Genomic DNA, 20,651 nt, shown 5'->3' with positions numbered 1-20,651 from the left:
GTGGTAGAAAAGCGCAAAATAAGTGACAGCCAATTTACCAATATATGGTGTATTTGTCAGGTGACTGAGTAAAAAAATGGCACTAATACTTGAATCACTGTTTGGCTTCCTTCTTCTACATGGACGTACAACAATCCCGGAATAAAATCCCCCCTAACAAATCGTTTGATATTGATCAAGATGAAAACATTTTCGCTTTAGTAATAGTTTTTTTTTTAACACAAGATGTAGTTTCACTTTTCTGAAAGTATCATTTTTATTAGATTTTTTTCCAATTTTAGTTCTCTTGTTCGTTGTTGTGACCTTTGATAACACACCCACATCACAGGATAGTCAGCTAGCGTCATCTTTTAAAAGCAACTGATAATAAGACCTTTAATCATGGGGGGCGCGTGAGCAGGGGGGAGTACTCATATTTTTCCTAATCATCAGTGTGCCGAGGTTTTGTGGGACAGACAGTAGAAGTGACATGGAACCGGGAGTGCTAATAAGTTTAGTGGACGGAAAAGCCGGAACTGCAACAGGCAGGAGGGAAAATGCAAGCACCGCTCCATGAAGTTTAATCAAGTGCCTGAGAGCGAAGCATCGTGGGCATCAATCTTTTCAAAATGGGGTAGGAGGAGTGTGCGGGGGAGCAGAATGCGACACGAGCGAAGAGGTCAAGGTCTACGGGAGGACGGGAACACGAGTGGGAGAAAATGGACAGTGGATTAAAGGAAAGGTAGTGAATGGCTGAGATGCTTCAACGACCCCCGTCCTCATTTCCTCACTCTGCGGGATATGCCGCAGAGGAAAGAAGCTGCTGGGTAGGGACAGAATGAAGCAAATAGCTTGGTGCTGGAAAAGTGTCCTTGTAAAATAAGTCGGAGATACTTGAAAAAGCTAAGCAGAGACGGGGATAAAAATGTCACCATGTTTTAATGAAGAAGATTTACCTCTACTTAATGACTTTCTTAACATGTCAAGTTCAAGGTATGCAGACTTGGATCGGACACTCAAAACTGTCCCGAGTTGTGAGAGTGAATGCAAATGGTTGTTTGTCGATGTGTGCTCTGCGATTGGCGGGCAACCGGTTCGGGGTGTACCAAGCCTGCTGCCCGAAGACAGCTGGGATAGGCTCCACCCTTGTGAGGATAAGCGGATGAGAAAACGGATGGATGATCAGACATTCGTTTATCCACTTGTATGGTTTTTATGTCGCCATTAAAATTGCCGTTTGGTTTCACTTCCTATTCATTTAGACGGAATGCCTGGTTCTTGTTAGCGGCCCGCCTTCGTTAACGCCTCCGGGCAGTTGTTTTAGACCTCAGTGAGAGTGGCCTAGAGGGACTTGTGCCGCCGTAATTTGCACATGATACGCTTGGATGCCCTCCGATATCTTCTGTATGAGAACAGACACAAATGGGAACAAATGCCCCCTCCTGATAATGCAACGTGTAGTTTTGGTCAATCGACCTGTTATGCTTACGTGGTATCATGACATGACAAATGTCATCAGGTCAAACAACGTTTGAAAATCTGAGGTGAATTCTGGAGTTGGTTCGTGAATGGAGAGGTAAAAGGTCAAAAGAAGTTATTTCCTGCTCAGGGTGTCAGGCTGATATTAAAGTCCAATTTTTGAGACTGCCCTGCTAATTAGCGGTGACCCGATTGATCCGCCACCGATAGGCCGGTTTCCTTGGAAATGTATGTGAGCGGCATAAATTTCGTTGCTGAATATTAAAATGATGAAAAAAAAAGTTGCTGCTTATTGCTATTACGTAACTGGCAGCCTTAGCCCTCACTCTTGAATGACGGGTATTGGAGTCTGCAATATGTAACCCTCATCAGAACACCCCGAGTGCCAATAGTTTTCCTTGTATCTCGTTTGATCAAATCATGTCTTTGTTTTTAGACGCATTTGCAATCACAAATGCGTTAGCTGTGTATAATATAGTCATTTAAAAATAAATTTGCATCACGCCATACATCTTTTTCATTGTTGCCTTAAATTTCAGTTAATTTTTAAAAAATACATATACGCTTTGATGTTTCCGTCTCTATTTCTAAGCAGTCCCTTGCATCTAAATTAAACACATAGTCTCGTCATCTCCTATTCCGCTGGAACCACCTCATCAATTTTGCGCCTCCTGTCGAGACCACTGTCATTTCGATTGTGAATCCCTCAAGATTTCTTTGTCTTTTTGTCATGACGCAGAAGAAGAAGAGGAAGACTGTTAATAAATTCATGAAACATTGCAGACGTTCACCCAGCCCTCCTCAACTACCACCATCAAAAACTTGAGTGTCTCCCCCATGGGACTATTTTCCTGGCTGCTGGTACATTTTACTACATGTTTGTTGAAACTGGGAGGCCATTAAAGCTCAAATGGATGGCGGTGCACGACATAGAGCCTCCGAGATTCGCCCTTCCTTTGGAGATTTTAATTTGGACTGATTCTTCTCTCCGGAATACTTGGAGACAAGTTTGTTTGTTTATTTTATTTTTTCCCGAAAAGCATGACTTCAGCTTTCCTTTTTAAGCGTGAGCCTCACTGGGCATGACGTGTGTATGCTGGTGTATGAAACACCATGCATTTTTTTTTTTTGTCTGCAGATGCTGTACGAGATTGGACAAGCCCAGTCAAAGCCGCACGGGATAAATTTAGCCCCTGCTAACACCCTTGGAGGCCTCTTAATAATTGAGAAGGCATCTGCTCCAATTAATGTGGCCCTCTAAATGGAATCCCTATTTAAATGTTCCCTAACTGGGTCACACTCTCTCTTTCTCTATCTCTCTCTGTGGTTCAGTAAGGAAATAAATAAAATAAAAAATAGCTGCCTTCTACTTTTTAAATGTGTTCGGGCTTTCTGAAGCATCATCTGGGATACTTTTTGCCGGAGGTTTTGCGAGCGCACAGGCACAGCCGAAGACATTCGGCACACAATCTGATGCAAGGAGGCTTTGACATTTTGCTTCGTTTCAGATGGTTAGAAGGCGAAGAACGGGAGCGTCTATGAACTGCTTGCTGCTTTTTAACCTGTAAAATCAAGAACCGCGGGGGTGTTGGCATTGTACTTAGCATTATTGTTTGGGGCTGAATATGTTTCAACAAAAGTTGTTTGTGTTGAATTTTTCTGGAAAAAATGTTTCTGTAAAACTGCTTTTATTGATTCTGGAAGACAAAAAAAAATACAGTGAATTATAAACATAGAACATTATAAGCAACATTATATAAGCATACAATAACAAAAATTGAATAATGAGATGTGTAATTTACTTGATGGCATGCCGTTCATCATCTCGAAACTCCATATAGAGCAACCATTGTAAGCAAAGCAACTCCGAGACTTATTTTAACATAGCTGTCAACTCATACGGCTTAGCCATGGTTCATACGGATTTTGTGGTGAATTTTACGTATATGGTCATATCGCATAAATCATATGGATTTTGAAAATGTCCTTTTTTTTCCCCATTAAAGATAATTCCGTTTGCTTTTGCCCAGCACGGTGCTCGTCTACTCGAATGCTTCATTTCCGGAATACAACTCTGAACACAGTAATGCCACTAAGTAGAATGATGATCAGACATTAACCAGACATTTTATTATGGAGATCTACAATAAATATCATTGAAAATTTCGTGGGGTTTTTTTTGTGTGCCGTTAATTTGACATAAAATGCTTTGGTGTGTTATAAGGATTTTTGCTCTTTATACGGATTTTGTTGGTAGTTTATACAGGTTGGCGCTCCGAAAAGTTGACAGGTATGGTTTAAACCAGTGGAGTCACTGTCACTTCAGTTGTCTTTTTGGATTGGGTTACATATGTCATGTACTGTACACACCAAAGAAATTCATTTCGATGCGGGTGTCGAAACTCATAATATCTCCCCAACCAGTTACTCCCCAGAAGTAACTGGTCGATGAAGGACATCTGGTCACATAACATTTTTGTAATTAAACAAAAAAATTAACCCCATTATACATTTGTATTCCATCTGAACTGTGTTTGGCTTTAAAATGACGTTTGTGAATGTTTTCAGATAATAAGGTCAAATTTGGGTTGCTGGTGTGTCTCCAGTTGAACATGGTTCACCCCCTCATTCCCTTTCTCACATAATTCCTAAAACTCTGAACATTTTCCCAGTGAGTTTGAAATATTCACAATCTTGACAATAAAGTTGTTTTTTTTTAAACTTTGCCGTCTTCTCTCTGCAAGACGTGCTAATTGGAACTTTTATCTCAGCCTGTCGTGGAATGAGCTGCTCTTGCCCTCGCGTTGACTCTCTTCCTTCTTTGCTTTCCAGTGCAGTTAAACACACTGACTAATTATTGCACCCAGTTTCACCTTACTCGCTCTTTTCTTGAGAACAGCCGCAGTTAGGAAAAAAAAAGAATAAAGAGGGTAAAAAAGTTGCAGCTGTCGCAAAATCCCAAGAGAGTCTCTAGAATTTGGGCAATCCCGTTCTCCGAGTCTGGCTGTGTTTGTCCTTCAGCCGCCATAATAATAATAATAATAATGCATTTTATTTAAAAGTGCCTTTCATGCCACCCAAGGACACTGTACAGACAATAAGAAAATACAATGTAAAAATTAGTAAACAAGATATTATATAAAAACAGGACATAAAATCATAAAAACATGTAGGCAATCCTGAATAGGTGTGTTTTTAGACGGGATTTGAAAGTGGAAAGAGGTGTGCAGTTTTGAAGGTCCGGAGGTAGGTTGTTCCATGTCTTTTTCTGTTTTGAATCGGCAATCCAGGAAGCCCGTTTGCGAGTATGTCGTCCTCTCCGTGTAAAGGCATATTTTGAATGTGCGAGGGTGTGCGCATGATGCTAAGAATAGCGCCGTGGGCCTGAGCAACATCCGCCATGCAACTAGAAGCTGACTCATACGGGAAGGCTGGACAATTTATTCCAAGAACGTAACATATTGAGCTTATCCCTCTCCTCTTTATAGTCTAAAACGGTGTTTACCACGCCCCCTTGGTTCAGTCCAGCTCGTCCAGAAATGGGAAAGAAATTGAGCCAATTTGTGCATACTATCAACGATTAACAGTGATTTCATGAAAATTAAGTCTTGCTGAAATTGACCTGTTTTGTGGTCATGGTTCAATCTCCTAAAAATGAACCATTGATGACACTGGCCCTATGTTGTTGGGCCAATGCAGTATCCTTTTTTTGTTATGAGCCTGTGCTGAGCACTTGATCACTGCCCTCTCACTCCATAACACTTTATACCGGATGTGCAGGGCAGCACAGTTCCGAGTCTCTGGCATTCCTATGTGGACTTAGCAGTTCTCCACGTACCGTTTTCTCTGGACACCCTGGCTTCCTTCCACATTCCCAAATGTCTATGTCTCAATTGTCCATAGATGGAAACATAACTGTGAACGGTTGTGTGGATGTGACCAGTCTGGGGTGTTTTATACCGAAAGTACTCAGAAGCTAATGCTATTATGTGCTAACATTGCAGCTTCGTTTACCTGACTTTTGTTATGCTTCCCTGTAGTCCGGTAGCCAGACTAAGGCCATTGCTTCAAAATATGTAGGGGCACTATTATAGTATATAACTTGTTATATTACTAATATAATTATTGTTACTGAATAGTTTTCATTATTTATTCAGAGTAGCTCACTCATGGATGCAAGCAATTAAAAAATCCTTGATGCAATCTCCCTTGCACCTACTTCAGACTTGTTCTACGACATCCTTGTGTAGTTAGCAGAACATGAAGAAGAGGCAGTGAGAAGAGGGAGAAGAGAAACTGGCACAGAATCAGACTGACTCAGATGGGGGGGGGGGTGTTGCTGGGTATAGTCGGGGCCATTTCGATGGATGGGAAAAGATAAAATAGGAGGAGGAGGAGGAGCTAAGGGTTATGAGAAGTTCACACAATTGCGGAGCGCCTGATAGACGTGTATTTCCTCGCACAATGAGATCACCCATCCAGCAAACCGCTGTGATCCCGAGTCATATCGGTTCATCAACACGACTGCGCTCTGAAAGCAAGAAGCTGTTGCGATAAGTCACAAAGCTATCCGAAAAAGAAGAATCTTCTTTTTTCCTTTTTTCTTCTTTTACCGTTTAAAGCAGAAACACCGTTGATCCTGACACAAGAATAAGTGGCATGGGATGACATATCCGGGCCAAATTTCCTGTTCTGAATAGGTACTGTCAAGAATTCCGATTGTGGGATTTCAACCTGCATTTCGGCGACAGACTCTCCACGCTTCACTTTTTGGCCGCAGATCCATACAAATATTGTTAAGTAATATGATGAAACCAACACGTTATATAATCTATTCTAGGACGAATGGTTTCCAAGAAATCATGGGTGTCAAATCCAGCAACGAACCTCGACCAAGTCCACCAACTCTTCTTCTATGGGAGAAAACCTCCCATTTGTGGGTACATTAGCCAGAAGAGAAAACATCTCCTATTTTCATGCATTTTGGCTCGCTACTTTCCGGAGAAAGCGATGTGTGACAGAGGGTGAATCATGGCCCATTAACTCCAACGTATTACCTTGTATGCCCCGTCTTCTGTCTTCTAAAATGCTGCTCGATAGAAGCACGACGACACCCAAACAAAATCTCCTCAATCCATAATTGAAGACGACGGCCGCTGTGCTGTGTACGAAAAATGTAACGCCATTACTCAGGGAGAAAGTTGGAAGCGACGGAGCTCAAATGCCTCGACTCCGCATCGCCGGACATGGAACTGACATACTGAATAGATAGATAGAGGAGTGATGGTGTTTGGTTGGTGATAATGACGCTGTAAAAGAAGACACAGAAACGGAAAGAACAGAACAGGGTAGTTTAAATTTGCCATCCTTAAGCTTGTGTCCCACTTACTGGGACCCAGTGGGGGCCATTGATATGTGAATCTAAATACTAATATTACGGAGCAAGTCTAAAGTGATAACTGGCGCAAGATATAGTTCCATCAGTCCCGTAACTGCTTTATGACACGAGTTCAAGGGAGAACATTTGGACTAAATCTGTTGCTCCTTTTGAGGAATATGTTAAGGATTTCATCAAAGCCCCCATGATATGAGTACCAACTCTCACAACGCTGAAAACAGATTGTTCAAGCAGATTGGAATTGCAAATGCAAAACCCTCTGCGGTCCTCATCTCCGAATGGCTAACGCTTCCATTGAGATAAAAATATATTCAGAATGATTTCTGAAAATTCTAGTCCGACACTCCAATGCAGGAAACTTAAATGAACAATCAAAAACAATTTTAAACCAACACTCTCAATATATAGTGTGGATTTTCACCTATTGTGACCTATTTAGTCTCAAACATACTGTATTCCTTGCAATAAAATCTACAAATTTACTCATTTGTAGATGCGCGCGCACGCACGCACACACACACACACACACACACACACACACACACACACACACACACGTCGCTGGCTTGCATCCTTTGACACAGAATGGGATAGGTTCCATGAAGTGACTCACTCTTCCACGCCTCACCCAGAGAGCCAGTAGAGAAGTGTGCCTGCACATAAAGACAAGAAATCTGCCACCTACAGCTCTCAAATGCTCCTCTGTGGGCGTTGAATTCGGAGGGGCAAACCATCTCGCTGCAGGGATGAATAAAACACGAACCACTTGGACTGTACGAGTGTGTTTGTGAGCGCACGCGTGTGCATGTGTCTGTGTTTGTGCGCTGTGTGATGCAAGTTTTCATGCAAGTTCCTTTGGCTGGCACTGTATGGCGACACGGCAGATACAGGTAACGCTTCTTGGAATTGCATTCACCTTTATCCTTCGCCGTGAAACAAAAAACACACGGGAAAATAAATTGCACTCACAGAGGTGATAATCCCTCTCAACAGGCAGCAACTGTACATGCGGTGAGGTTGATGAATAGCACTGCTGCCCAACCACGAATGCATGCTTCTTACAAGAGTGGCACCCAGTTTTACTTCCCGCATTCATTGGGTCTCTCGACCAGAACTACCGTATTTTCCGGACTATAAGTCACTCCTGAGTATCAGTCGCACCAGCCATAAAATGCATAACAAAGAAGAAAAAAAACCTACATAAGTCGCACTGGAGTACAAGTCGCATTTTGGGGGGAAATCTATTTGATAAAATCCAACACCAAGAACATACATGCCATCTTGAAAGGCAATTTAGAATTAAAAAAAAAATAAAACAACACGCTGAATAAGTGTACGACATGCTAACCTTACATGACGCATAAAGAACGAACTGAGAACGTGCCTGGTATGTTCAAGTAACATATTAAGAGGTATTTAGACAATTGTAGCACAAAGAACATGCTAACAAGTTCACCAAACCCTGATGATTTGGTCGCTTACGTCAGACTCATCATGGTTTTATCAACACAGGTCTAGAGCGACCTCTTGTGGTTAAATGTGAAAATAACGTGCAATGACATAATAATGTGTTAATAACTTCACCCGTAAATTGCTCCAGAGTATAAATCGCACCCCAAACCAAACTATGAAAAACACTTTGACTTATAGTCCGGAAAGTACGGTAGCAGTGTTCAACCTATTGACCACATTTACGTACACAAAGGACCGTGACTAAAAATAAAAGGCGTCCATTTGAATGGAGCATGGAAAATCCCATTCAACCCACCTCGGAGTACACATTGAGTGGCCCTCTGTCAAATCTTTCCGAATTGAAATGAAAGGAGTACAATCCCACACAAGCATAACACAAGCGCACTCCAGGTTGACAGTAGCAACCCCTTCAACACTGTCCTGCCCTCACACTTGTTCAGTTGAAAACATGACTCTCTATACTGTTGGACACACAGGCTGCTTGCAAAAATCACATTTTCTCAAGTAGTCCCGAGTGTGAACGGCCTCTTGCTGTGAACAGGGCATTCGATTCCCCTGCTGCTTTAAAGCAACGGTCCCAAAGCTATGATCAAGTCCCAGAGAACACTGGCCGTACTCCTGAATTACCAAGTAAAGGAAAAGAATACTATCCTTGATATTACTGGCATCATTTTTCTCGGTAACCAAATATATGACAAAGTTTACAGGATCTTCGGTTTGTCTTGAGTTTGACATCTAAAGTCGTGTGATGCCACCGCCTGACAAACTAAACTCTATCTTGAACTGAGGAACCCCTGAATTCATGTGTTGCGGCGATGAAGATTTTGTACCAAAAACGGGAGCGACATTTAGTATGGAAATGGTGAGGCGACAAACATTTGTGCCATAAGGCCCGAGGGGTGGACCGTGGAAATCCCAGCAAATCGAATAGATTCTTCTGATATGAAAATAACGTGGCATTCGTCATCTGCATGCATCTCTGTGTGCTTCCTCCCCACTTGCAATGCATTTTTGTTGGCTTTGCGTGGATTTTGTATGTAGTGCACATAAAGTTTATGGCACCAACGAGATTTTTAAGAAAATGTAGTACATGACAGAAAGTATAAAAAGAAACATTGCAGGCTGTCTGTGCTATTCTTCTAAATGTTATGTGGGGACGGTGGCAGTACATTGAAAGAGCAGTCAGCTGCTTCACACTTCTGAGGCTATGGGTTCGAATCTTGTCTATTGTCTACTTTTGTGGCGTTGTGCTTTCATGGGTTTTGGGAAGGTTTCCTCCCACATTCCGAAAACATGGATGTTAAGTGCATTGAAGACTCTGTATTGTCCATAAGTGTCAATGTGAATGGTTGTCTGTTATGTTCCCTGTCATGGCTGCCTATCAGTCTTGGGTTGACTGCACCTGCAGTCACCTGGAGTAAGCAGCAGCTCACCTGCCGTTAAGGATAAGTCATCTAGAAAATGGATGGATCGATGTTCTTTTTACTCTGTCCCCCCCCCCCCACCCCCATCATTGTGATATTGCTGCCTCCAAGGGAGGAGTCGCTGCAATGAGTTTGGGTTTTTTTTCTGGATGAAAGTGGCAGAGTGACATTATCATCATCATTGTCATCATCATGAGCTCACAGAGGAGCCTGTCAGGCCCTTGGCATGACCAGCGAACAATTAATAAAATGTCGCTATTCATTACCAGCCCGTCAAGACTGACGGGATGGATGGAGGGAGGGAGGGGGAGAGATCCTTGGGAGTTTTCCCGACAGAGCGTGTGGGACCCCCATAGGACTTTCCGCTGCTAATCGGTTTGCAGATGGAGGAGTTTTATTATGCTCTTTATGACATTTTAACGGACTCGCTGTTCGTCAGGAAGGTGGCTTGTCAGTGTACATTAATATTAAGTAGGACGCGTAGTCCATGGTGGTGGGACACGAGTGAAAAGAGAAGACGAGGGAAGCAAAAATAGATTGATGTTGGTAGGTCCTGACGGTGAGTGGCAGGCTCAGAAGTGGAACACCATCTGGTAGACTGCAGAGTTGTAATTTTAAGACATTTTGACATGGTCAATAAAGTAGAGTTAACATCTTTCAGTCCATAAAACTTTATGCTTGAAGGGCATTTTTTTAAGTAACATTTTTAATTGTATACAAACTAAATGAAAGTGAAATATAGTGAATCTACTCACCCATAATGAATTCATAATGCCGTATTGAATGAATTTTTAACATTTTCTTGGAGGCATGAAATTGCTTGTTGATCCAGTCAATTCTGAGATTTGGGGTTCTAATCCCAATTCTGTCTTTCCGTGTCATTTGCAAGTTCTCCCTGTACTCAAGCGGGTTTTGCTGTGTACTCTGGCTTCCTCCCGCATTCCAAAAACGTGTGCTGCAGATTCATGAGGACGCTCAATGTGAGTGTGAATGATTGTTTGTTTGCCCTGTGATTGGCTGGCGACCAGTCTAGGGTGTACTGAATCTTTCACATTAGCTGGGAGGAGCTCAAAGCCCTATAAATGGTTGGGTATTCAATATCTCCCTCCTCCAATGCTGAGCTGATGTTTCATGAGATTTGCCGACATCATGCTTGATAACGTTCTGTTTTTTTGTTACTTTTGACGCTGGGAACGGCAAACTGTAGCACCTTGGAGGTTCCACTGTATATAGGCAGTAGATGGGAGGGGGGAGTGAGTGTGAAGGTTTGTCGACTGATGATAAACTTAAGACGTCAGAAGAATGAGGACAACTCAGAAGCACTGCTGTGCGAGTGTGTGGGCCGATGAGGAAAGAAAAAATTGGGACGGTATTTTGAGAGAGTGAGGCGTAAAGGTGAATGCCATGTTGATCAGTCATCGGTTTCCCTATTCATATCTTTATTTCAAACGCACCTCTGCTGTCTACTCTGTACTGACATTATTACGAGCGGTGCCTGCATGCCTGTGGGCAGCGACGTTTCTATTTGGATTCCTGTGTTATATTGGCGTCTGTTTGTGTGCACAGTCTCTGTAGATGATATTTTTTGCTAAGCCAGAGCATTCAATGAATTCCTCTTAGGTCTCAGGTTCAGCTGCTTGCATCAAGGTCATGGAGGATGGCTGTTTAGATGCTGAACTGCTTCTGTCTGGAAGCCTCCAGAGTCTATGATGGTTGTAACGGAGCGTAAAGGACGGGGGCACGGGGGGGCGATAGAGGCGGAGGGGACAGCGAGGTCGGTTGGTAGGAACAGAAGAGGGTCATGGATGAAAGGGGAAACGGCAAGCTGCAATGTTGTGGCTTGAGAGGATAAGTATGAACTCTGTTGATGGTTCAACATTTTTCCATATAACGTGTCCATTAGAATCTGAATCTTGAATCTCAGTGCCGGTCTTCCACTGTGGAATTTTCCCATCCGTTTATGTCTCACCCAAATCAAACGCTTTTGTGGGAGCGGTTTGGTCTTTTGCAAATGAATCGTTGCACACCGAGCGATCTCTAGCGCAGGGCCGATGACATTTTGTTACTATGATGACTGTAGTGGAAGTGCATGGAGGTTTGGGGATGTCATCTAGGCTTTGGCCGCCTTGTGTCTAGTACGTATGTTTCCTCCCACATTCCAAAAACATGCATGACAGAATGATTGAACACTCTAAATTGTCCCTAGTTGTGAGCGCGGGTGGTTGTTCATCTCTGTGTGCTCTGCGATTGGCTGGCAACTGGTTGAGGGTCTCCCCCGCCTACTGCCCGAAGACGGCTAGGATAGGCTCCAGCACCCCCTGCGACCCTCGTGTGGATAAAGTGGATCAGAAAATGGATGGATGGATGTTTTACTGTACCGGTAGAGTGATTAGTATTTGCTCCACACCTATGACTCGGATTTCTCTGGGTACTCCCAAAACTCAGCTTAATGGAAGACGCAAAATGACTTTTAGGTGTGAATGTGAATGGTTGTTTGTCCGTGTGTCCTATCGTTAACTGGCGACCAATCTAAGGTGTACATCACCTGGGTATATAACAAGGACGAGAAGTTTAGAATGGGTTGTTGGATAGAAAATCAATGGAAACTAACACCATCGTCTCATATTAAATTTCTAAGATGAGTATGAAAGGAGGGAATCCCCCAGTTTCATGTTCCCCTGACATGTCATGTGACATTTGTGATGTGTGCACATCTGCAGGCCTCTTACCACAACTTCAGGGCAAATCCTCCTCAATGTTCAGCATTAATCGGGAGAATGAGCTTAAAGGCACACAATGTACTTCAACGGTCTGGCGTCGATGCAAGGCAGCTGGATATCAAGGTTTGACTCCAATGCGGTTTATGGTTTAAACAAAATCGGGTCGTGCCAACATGTATTCTCTTTTGTTCCTGCTCACTTTTTTCATCGTTTTCTGTCATTTTTCCATCCGTTGTATTTAGAATCATTCCTTCCCTGAGTCCAAAGTATCACCAACATAACACGGGCTATGATTTTTTTTTCCAATTGTCAAACAAGCATAAGATTAAATCATCCATACGTGTAATGTAAAATATTACACATGTAACACACACACACAACAAACGATGGGAATTAGGAAACAGGTTGCAGTCCTGTGTGACTTCTCCTCAGAAGTTTTGTTGGAATAAAATGTCCACTGAAGCATAAGTCACTTCGGCGAGAAACGAGCGTGAGAGCTTTTTCAGCAGTGAGAACGAGAACAATGACACTTGTGTGAGTAACTGTGTAAAAAGAAACGGGAAAGAGGACAATGTGCTGGAGTGCAGTGGAAAGAAGAAAAAAAGCAAGCAAGGAGAATGAGGAAGAAGAGGAGGAGGAGGTGGACGATGAGGAGGGGAACGAAACCTGTTGAAAGAAAATGAGGGCCTGGCGGATGATTGCTTGAGAAAAATGAATAAATGTAAGAGAAAACTATGAAGCAGAAAAGTAGAATGAAAAGAAGGAGGGGGGCTGCATTAAAGGCGAGGAGGAACAAATCTTAGAAAAGGTTAACTTGTGGAAGCAATGTGACAGACTGAAGGAATAAAAATGAGGGATGAAGCGGAAATTCTAAGCTTGACAAAACTATTTCTAGGTAAAAAGGGAGTCGCACTCCTGCCAAAGATATCCAATATATGCAGTGGTGAAACCCTATTTATTAAAATCCCTTAAAAAATGTGTTAGTTTTTTTTTGTTTTTTGTTTGGCTGACAAAAAAAAGTTGCAATATGCAATCTGACCCTCAGGAGGCAGCGATGAGCCATAGTCCATCCAGACAGCTGGAAAAATTCAATGCAGAAGGAACACGGGATAGCTTTTACCACCTACTAAATCAATCGCAAGTGCTGTCCTTGTCATCTCTTCTGTGGCAAGAAGCATTACAAACAAACAAATTGGTTGCAACTGGAGGGGCTGATCACCAATAATTTTTATAAATCAATAATATTCTCTGTAACAATGACCGTATCATGGTTTGGATGTCCTCAGTGATGACTGAGAATATTTCATCTCAACTATTGTACTTGTAGCAGCAACTGTGAATGCCCCAGGCCCTGGCTTGGTGAATCCCCATCGATTCTCACTCCCAGAAAACATAAAGGCTCTGTGTGGTCTGAATGTAAGTTCCAGAATAAATGCGCCTTAGCCCTCACACACCATCGGAAAATCTGTCAGGATCATTTTTGGAGCCTTCAGATTATCGGTCTTTTGCTGGCTTTGGTCAGAAGGGTGCTCAAAATCTGATTATTTTCCTGCGTTGCTTGCTTTACTGACATCCTGGAATCCTCTGCCTTGTTGCCTTAAATTGACCCCCCCCCCCCCCCCCACACACACACACAAACACTCCACCCCCCACAACGGACAACTTGCCGTATTAGACTGCAGACTCGGAACCAAAAGCCGTCAACTTTCCTCCTTTACTTTAAGTGCATCTGTCACTTGCTTATTGAATAGCGACTGGCCTTGAGATGAATCGGTTCCTTTCAGATAGTAGCTTCAACTGTTGGCTAAATATGGGGGGAGGTGGCAGGGGGTGGGCATGGTGCAGACCGCAGACCCTCCATCCATCTCACCTTCATTTGTATGGAAGGAATTCTATCAGCATTAGCGCTTTCGCAATGCGTGAGCGAAGCAGAGCTCTACGACACATTCTAGCAATTGCAACAACCTTGGCAAAGGTATCGTGACAAATGTGACAAGGGACTCAGGGGGGCAAAGTGAACTACGACTGGAAATTCCTCCTGGCCGCTCGTCTCCTTAACGATGGGCGGAATGAGTGGAGGAAAAAGCGAAAGAAGGTGGGGGTGGGGTGTCGCAAAGGAGAAATGTCTCACTTGCACAAGTTAGGTTACCTTGGGGATTTCTTCATCAGAACACTGTGAGATGTACTGGCTTTTTCGCTGTCATTTGGCCTGCATGCATATAAATGTATATGGTAAGTTTCACAAGGCCCGATTTTAACAAGGAGCCAATAAGAGGACTCTTCGTGATGCAAGAAAATATAGTTGACTTAGTTATGGCATAATGGACAACAATAACGAAAAAAAGGCCTTTTTTAAATTAAGTGAGATCTATGAAACCTGGTGTAATTTTCTCATCACAGCAATCTTTTGTTATGAATTTCCATCTTCTCCACAGCTTTTACAAATTTGGCATCGCTTTGAGATGAGCCTTCCCCAATCTGAAGGCTTATTTCCTCTTGACACCATGTTCACAGATGGATGCCCCTCCCGTCTCCAACTCTCCTTTTTCTCATCTGGTTTTCGAATGACCCACGCTCGGGTCGACTTGACTTTGAAATGCATTGTAAGCCATTCACAGCCATGTTTTGATCCTACAAGACAAGACAGCAACCTCTTTGGTTTGCTGCTCAAACTGCTGTACATCAGCCTCCGCGCACGTGTCCGTCATCATTCTTGTCTTCTCTGTCGGCGTTCTTGACAGATGACCATCCCGAGTGGTGTGCCTCATTGCTAAATCGGATGGTCCGGTGATCTATATCTTCACATCCATGTCGTCTAAGTGGATTTGGGTGGAGATGGAGAATGCTGGAATGGCTCCCGGCAGGCTGATATGATGCCTCAATTTGTAAACATACCGCCGTCGCCATTGTGGATGATTGTGAATGACTTAAATGGAAGCAATAATATGAAGCGCTTTGGGGTGGGTCGGATCTTTTCAAACGTCCATTTTTTTTCAGTGCCCTAGACTATATTTTGCTGCCTGTTGGCCATGACTTTCTTGAAAAAGAGGTTTTTAACCTCAATGGGACATTCCTGGTCAAGTAAAGGTTAAGTAAAACAAAAAGTAAAAAAAAAATGTTTATGAAGAATCATTTATTTAATTTGACTAATATTGATGGTCTGAAGTGCTCAAGAGAGGGTTTTCCTTCGAGCTCTTGGAACACAAGCTTCCAAATCTGAACATTTTTTTCTTGAGCACATCAGGTTTTAAGAACCAAAACAATAATATATTAAGGTATACAGTAGGTTCCGCAACAGGTGCATTTTTTTTCTGACTCATTGTAACGATGAATTACAATGCCTGGTAAAATTCATATTTGCAAGCTTTTACAATATGGTAATATCACAAAACTCTGATGTGCGAGAAAAGATATATGAAGTCATCAAAAACCCTTTTTGGGACACGTCCTTCAAATATACTCAGTTAATTTGTTAATGTGTGTCAACAATGGTCACCTGAGAGAATTACTACTTGCTGTTTTTAAATGAATGTCAAGATGGTACGGGCGTTTGGTTAATGTTGCTTCAGTGGATAGTGCGTCCACTTCACAATTTTCATATTCTGGATTTGAAATTTTCAGTGAAGCCTCTGAACATCAGTCCAAGGTGTACCCTCGACGCCGCCCCTTGTTCAGCTAGAATAAGATACAGCTCACCTGGGCTGGCGAAAATGGATTAATGAAAAGTAATTTCTATTTCTACAATGAAATCCAACCATGCCATCACTGCGACGACACAATCTATTCACACAATAGCATTCTTCACGAACCAAAATCAAATCAATTCATGAGGTTGAGAAGTGTGTCCTGAGTGCAGACATACAACGGGTATGGTATATTAAAGCTCAGCTCATGATCATTCTTTCATGATTGTTTGTGACCAACAGGTGGCACTGTAGGGCTCTCCCTGCAGCTGCACACCTGTTGGTCGTTAAGCAATTATTGCTTGAGAAGGACTCCCGGCACGACCACTCAGTGTCAGGTCATTGTTTGCTTGTTTGCTTCTGTCAGGTTTGTTTCGCTCATGTTTCTGTTCTTTCTTCTGATTTTTTAGCTTCTGTCATGGTTTTTGTTTTACTTTGGATTAATTTTGTTCTATGGACTTTGTTTTGGATTTAGTTTTCTCCTCGTTTCAATACAATTCTTCAAGTTCACCGTGCTCCTCCCTCCTGCCTGCTTTTTGGGGTCCTCCGCCACCTCGCAACGTGACACATTCCGTCATTTGCTAAAGGATCGTAATCTATAAAAGATAATTTGGAGTGTTGTGGTGATTGCCCAGACAAGCACACAAATGTTTCAGGTAGGCTGTAAATTAATACGGAACTAAAACACACACACACACACACACACACACACACACACACACACACACAGTACCCCTATCGACAACACCTCTTCTTCTCCGCCTCCTCGCGGCTTTTAATTTCACTCCTGGCAACCCAAGTGCTTTTGAAGCCACCCAAGGACAAACAAGTTTGATTTCTCTGCTTCTTATCAAAGAACAAACAAGGAAATGGAATACCAAAACACTTGAACAAGGGCAGACGTTTGGTCAATTCTTCTTAGCTAAAACTCCTTCGGCACTGTTTTTTAAATTTTATTTTATTTTATTTTTTAATACATAGGCTAAGTGATACAATGTATGTAAGATGTAAGAGGTTGTCCAATTCATCTATTCTCTTGGTTGTCATTACGACTTGATGCAACAGCACCTGTGTATGTTGCAGTCATGCACGATCGCATGCTTGTTGATGTTTTGTTTCATGCCGAGCAGTCAAACAACAAAGAATGCTTGCGCACATAGTGACATGCATCTTGGCGATGGATTTGACTGATCAGTCTATGAACTTTGAAGTTGCCGACATGAAAGCTTTTGTTTCTTAACCTGAAATAACGCAAGCACCCCGATGCTCCCGTACCTTTCCCCTGCGAAGGATTTTTGATTGTTTCTCATGCAAAATTCACAATTTCTTGCAGCATAGACGGTAACTGTAGTTGTCTCCTTAATAATATTAAAATGTAAACCATGTTGGTATGTATTATTTTATTCCTAGAGGTATACTGTACTCTAAATTATGCAGACCGTTACTTAGATCTTAACTATATGTGATATACATTTGTTTTCTCAATCTGTTATTTGTACTAGCATGAGTTGTATAGGCGAAACGTTACCATAAGGGAAGCAAAAGTAACATTTATGGCTTGTAATATAAACGTGTGAGCTAGGGTGGGATTTAAATTTTCTTCTTCATATATTAGTCGAGCTTGTTTTGTTGCTCCTGGTAACATGGTGATGTTTTTTCTTGCCATGATATTCTGTTTATTCTAATTGTATTGCACTGGTGTTTGGTTTCTTGGGAAAACTGGATATTTGTGCTCGCTTGCTCAAATGTCATTTTCATCTAATTTAAATCGAAGTAACGCTCAATCAATGTTAAAAAAAATGAGAAAAATAACGGAAATCAAGAAAAACCCGCTATCCAGCTGAGATTTTGCCTAGTCTGTTTTAATGTATGACACCTCATGTAGAAGGGAACGGCACATTGCGTTTGGATACCAGATTAGTTTTGTTTTACAGTCACTGTTGGCAGTTTCCAGTTTTAGGGTTAAAGGAATAGGATAGAGTTAGGATAGGTTAAGGCAGGGGTGTCAAATTTTTGTAGGGGGCCACATTTTAGTTAGTTTCTCTTGGAGGGCCGTTCTGACTGAAACCAGAGAGAAGGCGTCAAGAATACGGGTTTATTCAACTGTTGTGTAAGTTAATGACAGGTTTGGTCACAAGAAAAAAGCTTAGAATATCTCTGATAATTTAAAAATTTGATACAAATTTTAGTAAGCATCATGGAAGTTGATTTGCTTTTGCTGGCCACATAAAATGATGTGGCGGTCCAGATCTGGCCTCCGGGCCCTCCGGGCCCTCCGGGCCCTGAGTTTGACACCTGTGGGTTAAAGGATTAGGTTTTGGTTGAGCGTTACATGTAGGTGTTAGGCCTCATGTAGCTCCGCCTCTTGGGGTTTGGATTCAGGCTTGAGTCAGGGCTTGAGGCATTGTTCGGCTTGGGTTGAGCTAGCACAGTGGCTTCTGATTATGGCTGTGGTTGACTCTAAGAAAAATATGTGTGTCAGGGCATCCCGACCGTGTCAGCCAATAGTTGGCATATGTGTGGCTTAGTAAAATGAATAGCCGAGTTGCTACGCAGCCTCGGTTCGAGCAATGTGTGTCACCACTCATCTATATTGCAATCGTATTATTAAAATAACAAAAACTCAATCAGAGTGAAGGTGTTTACTGTTGCCAAACGCTGATGGTTCCCATTATTGAAGGATGCATATTTCATGAGGACTTCTGATGAAGCAGCAGTTGGCTTGAAGTTTACGGCTACCTTCAAGCCGAAGTCGCATTTCAAACTTGAGGTGTCCTTGCTGAAGGTTAATTAAAACTAGTGCAAAGGGAATTAGGATGCGGCATCAGGTAGTCGTTATGTGGCGGGGACTCTCAGGTTGAATACTTTTTTTTTTTCTTTAATGAAAAGCAAAAGACCCTTTATGAGGGTAAGCAAGTCGGTATCAGAAATGCTTTAGGGACAGTGTAGGTAATCTCCACCAGTGGTCCCGAGACTTTTTTTTCCCGTCGTGTACCGATTCATACAAGTCCATAGCTTTCGGCAACCGGCAACAATTCACCAATGGGTGGGTGGAGGTTTGCTTCATGAAATACGACAACACAAATCCACTGTGTATTTTCATGTATCTTTGCGAGTATCATATAGGAAGACATAAACATGCAACAGACACCACAGAACAAATATAAAGTGCAAGAATGATACGAGCAACATAAAAAACAGGTATTTTGTAGATATGATATACACAAAGCCACATTTTTTATTTAACTGTTTGAGCAGAATCCTCCTGAAATACTTTAACTTGCCATACTAATAAATGAAGAGCCGCTTGGCCCATATTGTGCAGAGCAAGCTTGGTGCGTAGGAATCGCCTGTCACAGTAAATCCATATTTCAATTTTATATTATTCATTCATTCATTCATTCATTCATTCATTCATTCATTCATTCATTCATTCATTCATTCATTCATTCATTCATGTATGAATGAATGAATTTTATATTATCATATTTTTAATTGTATTTATTTTTTTACTCTTGGTCATATCGTCTCTAGCGTTGTCTCATCACTGGGCCTTTTCCTCCGTTGCAAAGGCGCTTTCCAAACATACTCGTATTGCTAGCTTGTAGGTTTAATATTCGTGTTACGTGACAGAGACAATTAGCATCTTGAAATGCGTCAAGAATCTGATGACTTTCAAAATAAAACATTTTTCATTCACGGTTAATAAACCAGAAATATTCCGTTGTTGTTGTTTTTTTTCTTAACCTTTCATCAGTGTGGCCCGGTCCAAAGTAGCCCGCGTCCCTGTATCAGTCTGTGGCCCAGTGGTTGGGGACCATTGATCTGTATAAGTAAATATTGTGTGTCACAGATGAACTGGAGCATATCCCATCTTACTTGGGACGAGTGCTGCCATCATTACAGGGTGTACCTGTAATGATCGGCAGCCTAACCCAGCGCACATATTGACGTTTCACACCCTCATTTACACAATAAGATGATTTAACGCTACATAAATGTACAGTACAGTATGTTTTATTGAATCACAAAAACACGGTGCGATCATCAGGGAAGAATCAGATTGCCACAAACACAGGAAACTCGCGACGATAAAAGATAGTGTGGACATTTTGAGATGCCGCTGGCAATGCTCAGTGTCCCCATCCACTAACTAACTGCACATTTCAATGACAGAGCTTCTTCATGCTTTGCCCTCGGGCCACAGGTCTTTTTAGGTAGGCACAATAAGCTACTGACTCAGTTCCGTTCGTAGTTTCTCCAAATTTTTTGTTGTATGACCACATTCCGAGCAGTCTTTTGCCGAGTCATGTTTTCAGCACACATGGATTAGCTACTAGCTAAACATGATCACAGATTAGCTTGAAGCCTTCATTATATTCAAGTGATCGAATGGTTTTTTTTAGATTTTGGAAAGTTTTCATTTATCATATCCAAAATCATTATCTTCCTGTCCCCCCAATCCCCTGAGGGATTTTGGCACAATTTGCTCTGC

At 42.1% G+C, this 20,651-nt stretch overlaps 1 protein-coding gene across 5 annotated transcripts in view; it reads left to right on the top strand.

Annotated features, from left to right (window-relative positions):
- Window positions 1-20,651, top strand: part of grid2 (glutamate receptor, ionotropic, delta 2) — a 356,741-nt gene that overhangs the window by 43,148 nt on the left and 292,942 nt on the right. The window lies entirely within an intron of this gene.

The sequence above is a fragment of the Hippocampus zosterae genome, chromosome 6, assembly GCF_025434085.1.
Source record: "Hippocampus zosterae strain Florida chromosome 6, ASM2543408v3, whole genome shotgun sequence".
In the NCBI taxonomy this organism is placed as follows: Eukaryota; Metazoa; Chordata; class Actinopteri; order Syngnathiformes; family Syngnathidae; genus Hippocampus; species Hippocampus zosterae.
Note: the sequence above shows the minus strand (reverse complement) of the source record. Positions and strands in the feature narration are given on the sequence as shown.